This window comes from Myotis nattereri (assembly GCF_964212035.1).
Source record: "Myotis nattereri genome assembly, chromosome: 17".
Lineage (NCBI taxonomy): Eukaryota > Metazoa > Chordata > Mammalia > Chiroptera > Vespertilionidae > Myotis > Myotis nattereri.
The window spans coordinates 47523465-47533342 of record NC_138092.1 but is presented as its reverse complement, the minus strand read 5'-3'; the positions used below and the strand labels follow the sequence as shown (position 1 = coordinate 47533342).

Here is a 9878-nt window from a genome sequence, read left to right as displayed (position 1 = left end):
GGATGAGTCTAATCCTGGGGCTGAAGCCTAATGCTGTGTGGACACCAGGCAGGAGCCAGACTCAGGTAAACAGGCGTCTGGAAGGGCCCTGATGCAATGGCTCAGCAGTTTTCCAAAAGAAACGGTCCAGTTAGCAAAAGTGATTGTCATATTATAGTTGTTCGATACGCCATATTACTTGGTGGTTAAAAGCATAATAAGCAATTTGTAGGTATCCAATGTGAACTAGTTATCTTGTTAACACTTGATTCAAAGCATAGAAAAAGCCTTTCTTAAAATCAAAGGTGAAATAGAAGCAAATACTTTATGGCTAACAGAGCCCAATGCAGTTACGCTAACAAATGCAGTATATTTATTCTCTACTGACTTCTGTGTTCCTGTTCATTTAAAAATTATACATCAAATTCAGAGGTTATTGTTATCAATTTACATACCACCTTTTTTTATTTCCAGTAACATTTTCTTTCAACCTCTTCTTGTATCTTCAGTTTGTACATTGAAACATAAGTGTTTTTACCTTTTAGAAACTTGAAATGAACATAATTAAGAATCCTAATTTTCCACCAACAAAATTTCCAAAATTTATAAAGAACTTATACCACTCAGACTCAAAGCATTCCGGGTGCAGCATCGCATTTATGGAACTAGGATCCTGCTGTTTCATTTGGCTGTTTTTGTTCGAAGGGTTTTGTTTAGTGCTCCATCATCCACTGGCAAAGCCCCTTCCCAGTCATGACCCCTGCCATAGACGCCTGTCCACTCAGACGCCTGAGGGCAGAACTGCGCCCTCAGCACCCGGGCCAAGGCTCCGACTTCCATGCTTAACCGAAAGCCCTCAGACGTCTTTCCCCCTAAGATTTGGAGAGCTCTCTCTAACAAAACTGTCTTTGCTGCAATAGCTGTGAATATAAAGAAAAGGAAATGCAAAGGCATGAGAACAGGAACAGATCGTCTCCATTAATGTTCCAGCTTTGCCACTCACCAGCGTCGCTGCTGACACCTGTGAGCTCAGCAGACACCGAGACTCTCTGCCCCTCAGCAAGTCACTCCCTGGCACTTCATAAGAGCACCCGTGCCTACAACAGATTAGAATCAAAAAGGAAAAACAAACTGGGCCTACGTCATCACTTGAGAAACACAATACCACCTACTCCAGCAAGTTTCCTTGAGCAACCTCTCGGTCTTCCGTCTACCCAATGGCTCCAGGCCTGAAACACCAGTGGCCACAACTGCATTGCAGCTGAGAAAACGATTTCTGCCCAGACCAGTGGTGCCTCCTGATGCAGAAGCACCTCCAGATCCTCAGTTCTCTCAAGAAGAAAGGGAGCTGGTCAGTGGGAGAAATCGTGCAGAGACACTGTTTCTGTTCATACCCCCTTCTCATCGGTCACTGGTATCTACTTCCTGATCAATCTCATCCTGAAAGCAAACAGCCAGGAAACTGAGCAAGGTCAATCAAATGAAGTGGAGTAGCAAACATGCTCTCACTGCACCATGGATGTGCCCCTAGAATACATCTTCACCATCAAAGAATGCCATTATCTTCCTCAAAAGCCCGGGGCCTGAGTGGTAGAGAAGGAAGGCTGCATCAGATCTGTACACACAAGCCAGATGCAATCATTTAAATATGCTTTTAGACACACTATGCAACCGTTCAGATGTCATGTCTCCATCCCTCCCGGTGGAGGGTTGTGGCTCCTGTGACTTCATGGAGAGAGTGAGTGAATTGTTTGTCCTCATGTGGTCCTCTGATTCCCTTGGTCTCGTGGCAATGTTTTGTTTCCTTTGTGGATGCTCACCTGAAGGGATAAAGCTAGCAGCTCGGATAATCTCCTGGTCCACATTTTGTCTTGGTGAGGGCCTGAAAGTTGAACCCTCACTCGGGGGTTTCAGGAAGTCCACAGAGTGAGAGGAAAAGTGTTCCCAATATGATGCCAATAACAAGTATGCAGACATAGGTGAGGAAGCAAAACCATTAGAGTTCTGGATAGTTCCTTCCTGAAGCAGGCTAGAGTCCATGCTGTGCCTCTCTTCCAAACTCGGCCTTCAATGACATCTTAGTGGTAGCTGGAAATCAGCCATGGTAGAAGAATTTACACCACATGCATTGGCAAATTCTACCGGTCAGGGTCGTTTTCCCCAACGCTAGTTTACAAACACAGGACTGTTTCTAGACCTTGTATTCAAGCATACCCAACCAGCAGTCCAAGAATAAGAGCCCAGACTTTTTGAAAGTGAAACGAAGAAAGGACCAATCAAAGCTTTGCAAAATGTCCTTGAAAATAAACCCAAATCAAATCTTGGAAAAATGATTTAATAGTTTCTCCATTGGTTCCTCTCAAAACACATACATGTCTTGTGTTTTCATTCTCTTCCTCTATCAGTCTTCTACCCTCAAGAGCACCTCTGGTAGACATCTCTGGAAGCAGCCACCGTTGTTTGGCCTTTTAAGTATCTCTGGAAGCTCCATTGCGCTATTCTGAGAATATATTGTACAAAGAAAATGCTTTTTATTTATTCTATGTGGTTAAAAACAGCCCCTTGACTCTGAATTTACACTTTGAAATACAAAATTTGAAAATACATAAATGTTATTGCTAAATAATGAAAATATCTCATTCCTGACATCAATAATTAATGAACATGAATGAACTAACATTCATTATTCTTCAAAACTTATTTATTTCCTATGCTTGTTCATGTCTTTTCATGATTTTGTGTGTTATGATTTTTCTTTTATGTATTTTTTTTCACGGGCACACCCCCCGCAAAGGGTGAATTTTATTTACGTCCCTTCCTGTGAAGTAGACTTCATATAGAGACTGAACATGGAAGCTGCTTTTCCCACAAAATAACTTGACAAATGACCACATTGTTAGCTCTTTCACGATACAGTGACATCAAATTGTTTTTAGAAAATTAAATGGCGATTGAAAGCTAATTATTAGCCCTTATAAATCAGTGCATTCATGAGAAATCTTATTACGAGCAAATGCACAAAACACCAGTGAAAGTGAAACTCGAGTGACGTGCTGGGAAAATTAAATGTCTTTCGCCAGGTTCACTTTACATGCTCATGGCTCATGGTTGGCCCAAAGTGGCCCCTCAAGACACATTAGCCCCAAAAGCTTTACTGGTCCTACCTGATTTTTCCCTCAAAGAACAGTCATGAAACAAGAAATAAATAACAGTCTGGAGTCTCGCCGGCCCAGTCTCAGTACAAGGGCTTCCCCACCCCTCTTGCTCGGCAGCAGCTCACTTAGCCACGCGGGACGAGTTTATTTTCCTGATGTCAACTTGGCTCAGAATCAAGGTCCCATTTTTGAATTTTCCAACCTGGCCAATCCGTCCACTTGACAAAATACTGGGAGCTGCTTTCTTCTTCTTGGATTTCCTGTCCTCCTGCCCTTTCTTCTTCTTTTTCTTGAAAATGTCTGTTGTCCTGGGCCATTCTCTTTTCCTCTTCCTTGGCTGCCTTTTTCTCTTAGATCTGCTCCTGCAAAACCTTGTAATTCACATAACTCTTTTGGGGAGGCTGTGTTATGGGTTCACTCAGCGAGATAGACCACCGACTCAGAATTTAAATTTAAGAGCCTTTATTAAGCTGGCCAACTGACTACAGCTACAGCACCCTGCCGAAGCAAAGGCTGAACTGCAGCCCAGACTACAGGAATTACAGCATTTTTATTTGCAAAAGCCACAAAGTTACAAAACCTTAGTTCACGACACAGTATAGCATCATTACCTTCCTATTTATATGTTTTAGGAACAGAGAGTACAGCATGTTGAGAAGGGACCATGAGACCATATCTCAAGGCCTGGCCTGATGTCAGCACCTTCTTATCTGTGTGTTTTAGGAACAGAGAGCACAGCGTGCCCCATCTGGCCAAAGTGCCAGATATGCAGCCCAGCACAGCTGCGACCGCACACTCCGTTCCAGGACTCTCTCCTTCCCTTTCCCGTAGCCTGTGATCCCAAACCGGTGCACCTCCAGCAGAGCCTTTTCTAAGTTAAATTCTTGTATATTCACATCTTTCTCAAGGATACTAGTTTTGGTCTGGGCGTTCTCATCTTGATCCGGCTTCTGTTTCCTTTTCTTACTCCTGCTGTGGAATTCCACCACTTCCACTGGCTCCCTCCTGTCCAGGGGAGAGGGAGATGCTGCCCCCCGAGGGGCTTGTGGCCCAGCGGGGGGCCTCCGGGGGTCGTGGAGGGGGCGCGCTGGGGCTCTTCCCGGAGCTCGGAGAAGCTTGAAGCCCTCTTCCTCGGGCCTCTTACAGGAGCACCAGGTGGGGGAGCGGGCTCGGCTCCCAGGCCACGGCGGTCCCCACATCTCTCTTCTTGTTTTCCTTTTTCTTTCGGATCCTTTTCTGTTCCACTTCATCTTCTGTCTCTCCAAAGTCTTAGGGGTTCTGGAGCACCGAGTCCAGCAGCTGGCGGGAGGGAGGCGGGGAGGTGGGGAGGGCCCCCGCCCCTGCTCGTGGGCCATCGCGGGGTCTCGCGGGTGTGCGGGTTGCGCGCGCTGCGCCCTCACTTCCTTCCATGTATTTTGATTTTTCGTATCTCAGAACTATACCTGCTATCCTCTTTCTCATGGTTTTTACCTACCATGAAATGTATTCTGGTGACCCACTCTAGAAATACTGTGTTCTTCTTCCTTGTAAGTTTTCCTTCTTTTTTTGTTTTTATTATGAAAAATTAAACATCTCATCATTCAGCTTTACAGAGCCACCTAAGAAAAATGTTGGTTTTCTTATTTTCTGTGGTCATAATAAAATAGTTCTAGGAATGATAGTAAGAAAAGGTCATGACCTTTATGAATGCATTTAATAGAATGCATTGTTGGCAAAATATATGTCAGCTTCCTTGGAAGAACACACTCATTCTTTATCTTTTGTGGTATGAATAGAAATAACATTAAGAACACACTTTGCATATGTTTTGACAAAGCCTCATTTTTAGGACTCTTATTCAGAAGCATCTGAACAAAAGATACGTAGTCCATATGAGCCTTCCCGGTTCCACACCCAAGGTAGACATCATCCATTGTCTTTGTCATCCTTCCCACAGAGCATGGGAACAAACTATGATTCTTCTTCATGATTGGAATTTGCTATGAGATAAAAACATCTTCTTACAAAGGTCCTTAGGATTTATAATACTTTTTAAATATTCTCATTTGCTTGAAATCTTTCTTAAATTAAGTGGTACACAAGGGACTGAAATATTTTTCAATTTCTCCAAGTTTTGAGAGACCCTAGAGTTTCCCATGTTTTGTAGATGTAACTTAGCTTTCTCCTTCCTTGTTGGCTTTTCTCTCATTCTATTTCTAATACTAAAATATATCCACAGTCCATAATAAAACAGCTTTGAAATTAGAGTTAGGAATGTTTTATGCACACCAGCTGTTTATGAACACCTTAACAAATAAATATGCCTGGAATATTCATATCAAGACACAAAAAGGAAGTTGCTCAATTATTTAGTATCCTCAACTCAAGGTTAAGGGCTACGAAAACATCTGGTAATAAGCCAAAGGTGATAGCTTTGGCTTCATGTGTGTAGAAAAATTTCCTGTTATTTGACTCTTTTATAGTTTATAGTCCTAAGAGAATAAGCTCACAAATGAATTTCACCAAAGTTACTATTCAGACATATCTTATAACAGTATATCAAATAATCAGAGTATTGAATCAGCTTCTTCTAGCTGATTGCAAATATTTGCTCCTATTCTGCTGTGATAAGCTCATCAATGATGTCCATGCCTTAATCCCCAGAACTTGTGACTATGTTGTCACCTTACATGGAAAGGGACTTTGCGGATGTGATTAAAAATCTTAAAATAGGGAGATTATCCTAATTATCTGGGTGGGTCCAATGTAATCATGAGAGGTTTTATAAGTAAAAGAGGATAAAAGTAGAGTCATGGAGATCTCAGAAGATGTTGTGTTTCTGGCTTTGAAGACGGAGGAAGGAGCCCTGGTTGGGTTGCTCAGTGGTTAGAGTGTCGTCCAGATACTCCAAGTTGCAGGTTCAATCCCCGGTCAGGGTGAATACAAGAAGCAACCAATGAATGCATAAATAAATGGAACAACAAACTGATGTTTTTCTGTTTCTGTCTCTCTTCCCCTTTCTCTCTAAAATCAATAAATAAAATAAAGAAAACAAAATATAAAAAGATGGAGAAAGGGGACACCAGTCAACAAATGGCAGCCTCTAGCCCAGCAATGGCGAACCTATGACACTCATTTTTTGGGTTGATTTTTCTTTGTTAAATGGCACTTAAATATATAAAATAAATATCAAAAATATAAGTCTTTGTTTTACTATGGTTGCAAATATCAAAAAATTTCTATATGTGACACGGCACCAGAGTTAAGTTAGGGTTTTTCAAAATGCTGATATGCCGAGCTCAAAAGGTTCACCATCACTGCTCTAGAAGCTGGAAAAGGCAAAGGAATGGGATTCCCCCATCCCCACCCCCACCCCAAGAACCTCCAGAAGAAACAGACCAGATGATACCTTGATTTGAGACTTCTGATCCCCAGAACTGTGAGATAATAAAATTGTGTGCTGTTCTAAGTTGTTCAAATGTTGTATCACTTAATTTGTGGTCATTTGTTACATCAGCAACAGGAAACTAATACATCTTTTTATACATTCCAGAGAAAGGAAAAAGAGGGGAACGTTTGCTCTATACAATCCTTTGTCTGAACCAAAAAACAAATCCTTTCAAGATTTCCTGGATTTTTTTTAAGTTCCCCTCAGTATGTTGCATGGTGCTGAGAAGTATTATCTTTATTGATTGTATACAAACAGTACATTTTTCTTCCTGACTTCAAGAAAAAGTTTTGTGAAAGTTGGAAACCAACACGCTCAAGACAAAGCAAGTTAGTATGTCAACAGCAAGCAAAAGAGAATAAAGGCAACAAAGAGTTAAAATGTCCACGGTCAGAAGATATTCTTAATAATGATGTCATTATCCTTTTAAAAACAAACATTTGATCTAGTTTCATTTTTACAGCTTGGGAGTGTTTTGAAGCTCAGAAGAGAGGGCACCCCACATGAGTGTCTACCCACAACACAATTGTCACTAGCAAATATTCAGAACGTTTCTAAAACTCTTGGCCTTTCCAACATAGCAGCTTGGGTTCAGAGCTCTAGTATCAGTTCTAAAAGCTACGGAAAATAAGACAACTGAAATATCATATGAGAAGGATGTCAATATCAAATGCTGACCCAGGCCTTCCTGGAGCTTCTTTTATTGGGTGTCTCAGCTGTTTTCACATAATCAAAGACTGGTTAGAGTTTACCTTTTTTTTTTTTAATCAGATTCAGAGAAAGATAAAAAAAAATCTATTACTTTTCAGCCCAGAAAGTCCTGGAAGAGCTTATCTTTATCCTCTCCTTGCTGTGACAGGCTTTGTCATTCTGCTGTCACGTCAAGCCATAATTTCTTCTGGCTGAGATAAACTGGTTGGCCATGGTTCAGGGTACGTTAATACAATGTACAGTCTCACTGTTTATTCAGTGGCATTGAGCCACAACTCTAGAATATACGAAAGGACTAAAAAAGAAAAAAAAAGAAAAATTGAATTAGAACCATTTCTCACATATCTGATATGACCCGTATTTATAAAAACTCCATTATCCAGGTTTATCCCATAATTCATAAATTCACTATGAGTAGTTGGCCTACTTTTCATATTGTCTCCTCACTTTCCCTGAAGGAATCCTTTATTTGAGTATTTTTCAAATGTGAAAATAGATCCTAATGAACCTTCAATTACATAACAATCAGGGATATAAAGCATTTGCTCCTTGTTGAGCAAGAACTGCTCGTCCTTAATTATTAAGATTATTTATTAAAGGCCACACTGGTTGGTGGCTTCTGTAAATAGGAGTTGTACAATTCTTGTGTGTCACTGGCTCTTTCGTATTATTGGCCTCTGGAGCATATGAAACAAGAGCCTTGGTTGTGTTTGCCAAGAAGGTAGCTTTATTTGGAAGGTAGCATGCATCAAGAGTCAACAGGAAAAGTGCATGCTAACTTGGACCCCATAAGGTGTTCATTGAATTTGTAAACCTTCTATGTAGCATCTGCACACACCAACTGCACTGCATCCAAGTAAAGAGGAAAGGCCAGCTTTGTACCTGTTAGGAGCGTGGGCTTAGCCTTGATGGCCAGCTCAGCAAGCTCTGATGTACATCACATACGTAAAGCAATACCTGAGGCTCCCCCTGCAACACAAAGCTTGATACAGGATTCTTCATCTTCTCAGATCTTTCATCCAATTAAAACTCCAGGCTTGAAACAAAAATTGCTGCTGGAATGTTAGGATGTGTCCGGCTGTATCTACAGGGAGAAGGCTGCAAACCAACTGTAATCTCAGTTACTCATCTAAGTGGGAAAGGGATACTAGTTTTACTGGTAAAACAAATAAAATCCTGCATGGTCTATGTTTTTCTTGCAATTAGTCAATTTACTTGAATTTGAGTATCCAGGAACTTAAGAGGCATCTTCAGAACTGTACCTCCTTTGTGCTAAACATAGTATGTCTAACAAGACCCAACCCCACAGACCTCAATAAGAACTAAATAAGGTCAACGTCTGTGAAACAAACTACACTAAAATGTTGAAATTCTATTCACATTGATGGTAATCTGTCAGCTAATTTCTAATAAAGACTGTTTTGTTTCTTATTAAATTGTCACAAAAACTAATGCATAGTGGCTTGCTTTGAAGATCTTTTATATTTCACACATCTAAACATAAGCAATACTTGTCTTTCTAACAAGGTTTATTATAAAGTTATGCATAAAAAGGATTTGTTTTTATAAAATAATATTCTTGAAGGATAACAATAATCAGAGGCCAAAAAAATTCAGGGCAGGGTGTCTTCCCATTAAGAATTAACTTTTGTAGTGTTTCTCTCTGAGTCTCTATGGGACTTACTCAATCTTTGGCAATACTAGCTTGGTGGGTAAAAAAATCTTCCCATTAAGGACCTGCCAGAAAGCTACCAAAACCAGGAGGGGTGGATTCTGACAGCTAATTTTTACAGATAAAACCTACTCTTCTATAGAAAATACAAAAGGTTTTTTATTTTTTAACCCAATGATTTTGTTTTGATTAAATTGTATAGGATTAAAATGTATATCAGTTTTTTTTTTCTAATTTTAGAGAAACGTACAGATGGAACAGTGAGGTTGGTGGAGTCTCTCTCCACTCCTGGTATCAATAATGATGTTTGTTTACCTCTTAACAGACTTTGGAGTCTACTAATTTCCTTCCATCTTAGTCATTGCAGAAAAACGTGTTATTATTTTTAGATGGTTTTCTGGCCCTTTTTAGTAGAATGTGGAGATGGATGCAGGCTCCCCCTGCAATACAAAGCTTGATACAGGATTCTTCATCTTCTCAGATCTTCCATCCAATTAAAACTCCAGGCTTGAAACAAAAATTGCTGCTGGAATGTTAGGATGTGTCCGGCTGTATCTACAGTCAGTATGTGTTCAGACTGCTGTCTTATATACATTGCCTCAATTTAAAAATATCTGTAATATTAAATCCAAATACAGAAGCACATTTTTTTTTGGTGGCAAGATAATACAATGAAACATGTTTAAGAAATCTCTTGCAAAAATCTGTCTTTTGGGATTTAGGGAAAACAAAGCAATATTAGACTTCAGAAGTTATAGTTTCCCTTGTAAAGATGAAGAAAGAGGGAGCCTGGTAAACATACTCAATACTGTGCGGCAGGAAACACACTCCCCTCAGACGTTACTCTGACGTTTTTCTATCATGTTGCTTGATCTCCACAAGCCCTCAGATACGGCGCCAGTTGGCATCCTACTGAAACCTTGTGTACTTGTTG

At 40.4% G+C, this 9878-nt stretch overlaps 1 pseudogene across 1 annotated transcript; it reads right to left on the bottom strand.

Moving 5' to 3' along the window:
* Positions 1-3255: 3255 nt before the first annotated feature.
* Positions 3256-8274, bottom strand: LOC308533471 (40S small subunit processome assembly factor 1-like; annotated as a pseudogene). Its single transcript has 3 exons — positions 8230-8274; positions 3929-4433; positions 3256-3535 (listed from the first exon to the last, which is right to left on the bottom strand). The product of its transcript is annotated as a 40S small subunit processome assembly factor 1-like (transcript).
* Positions 8275-9878: the final 1604 nt, after the last annotated feature.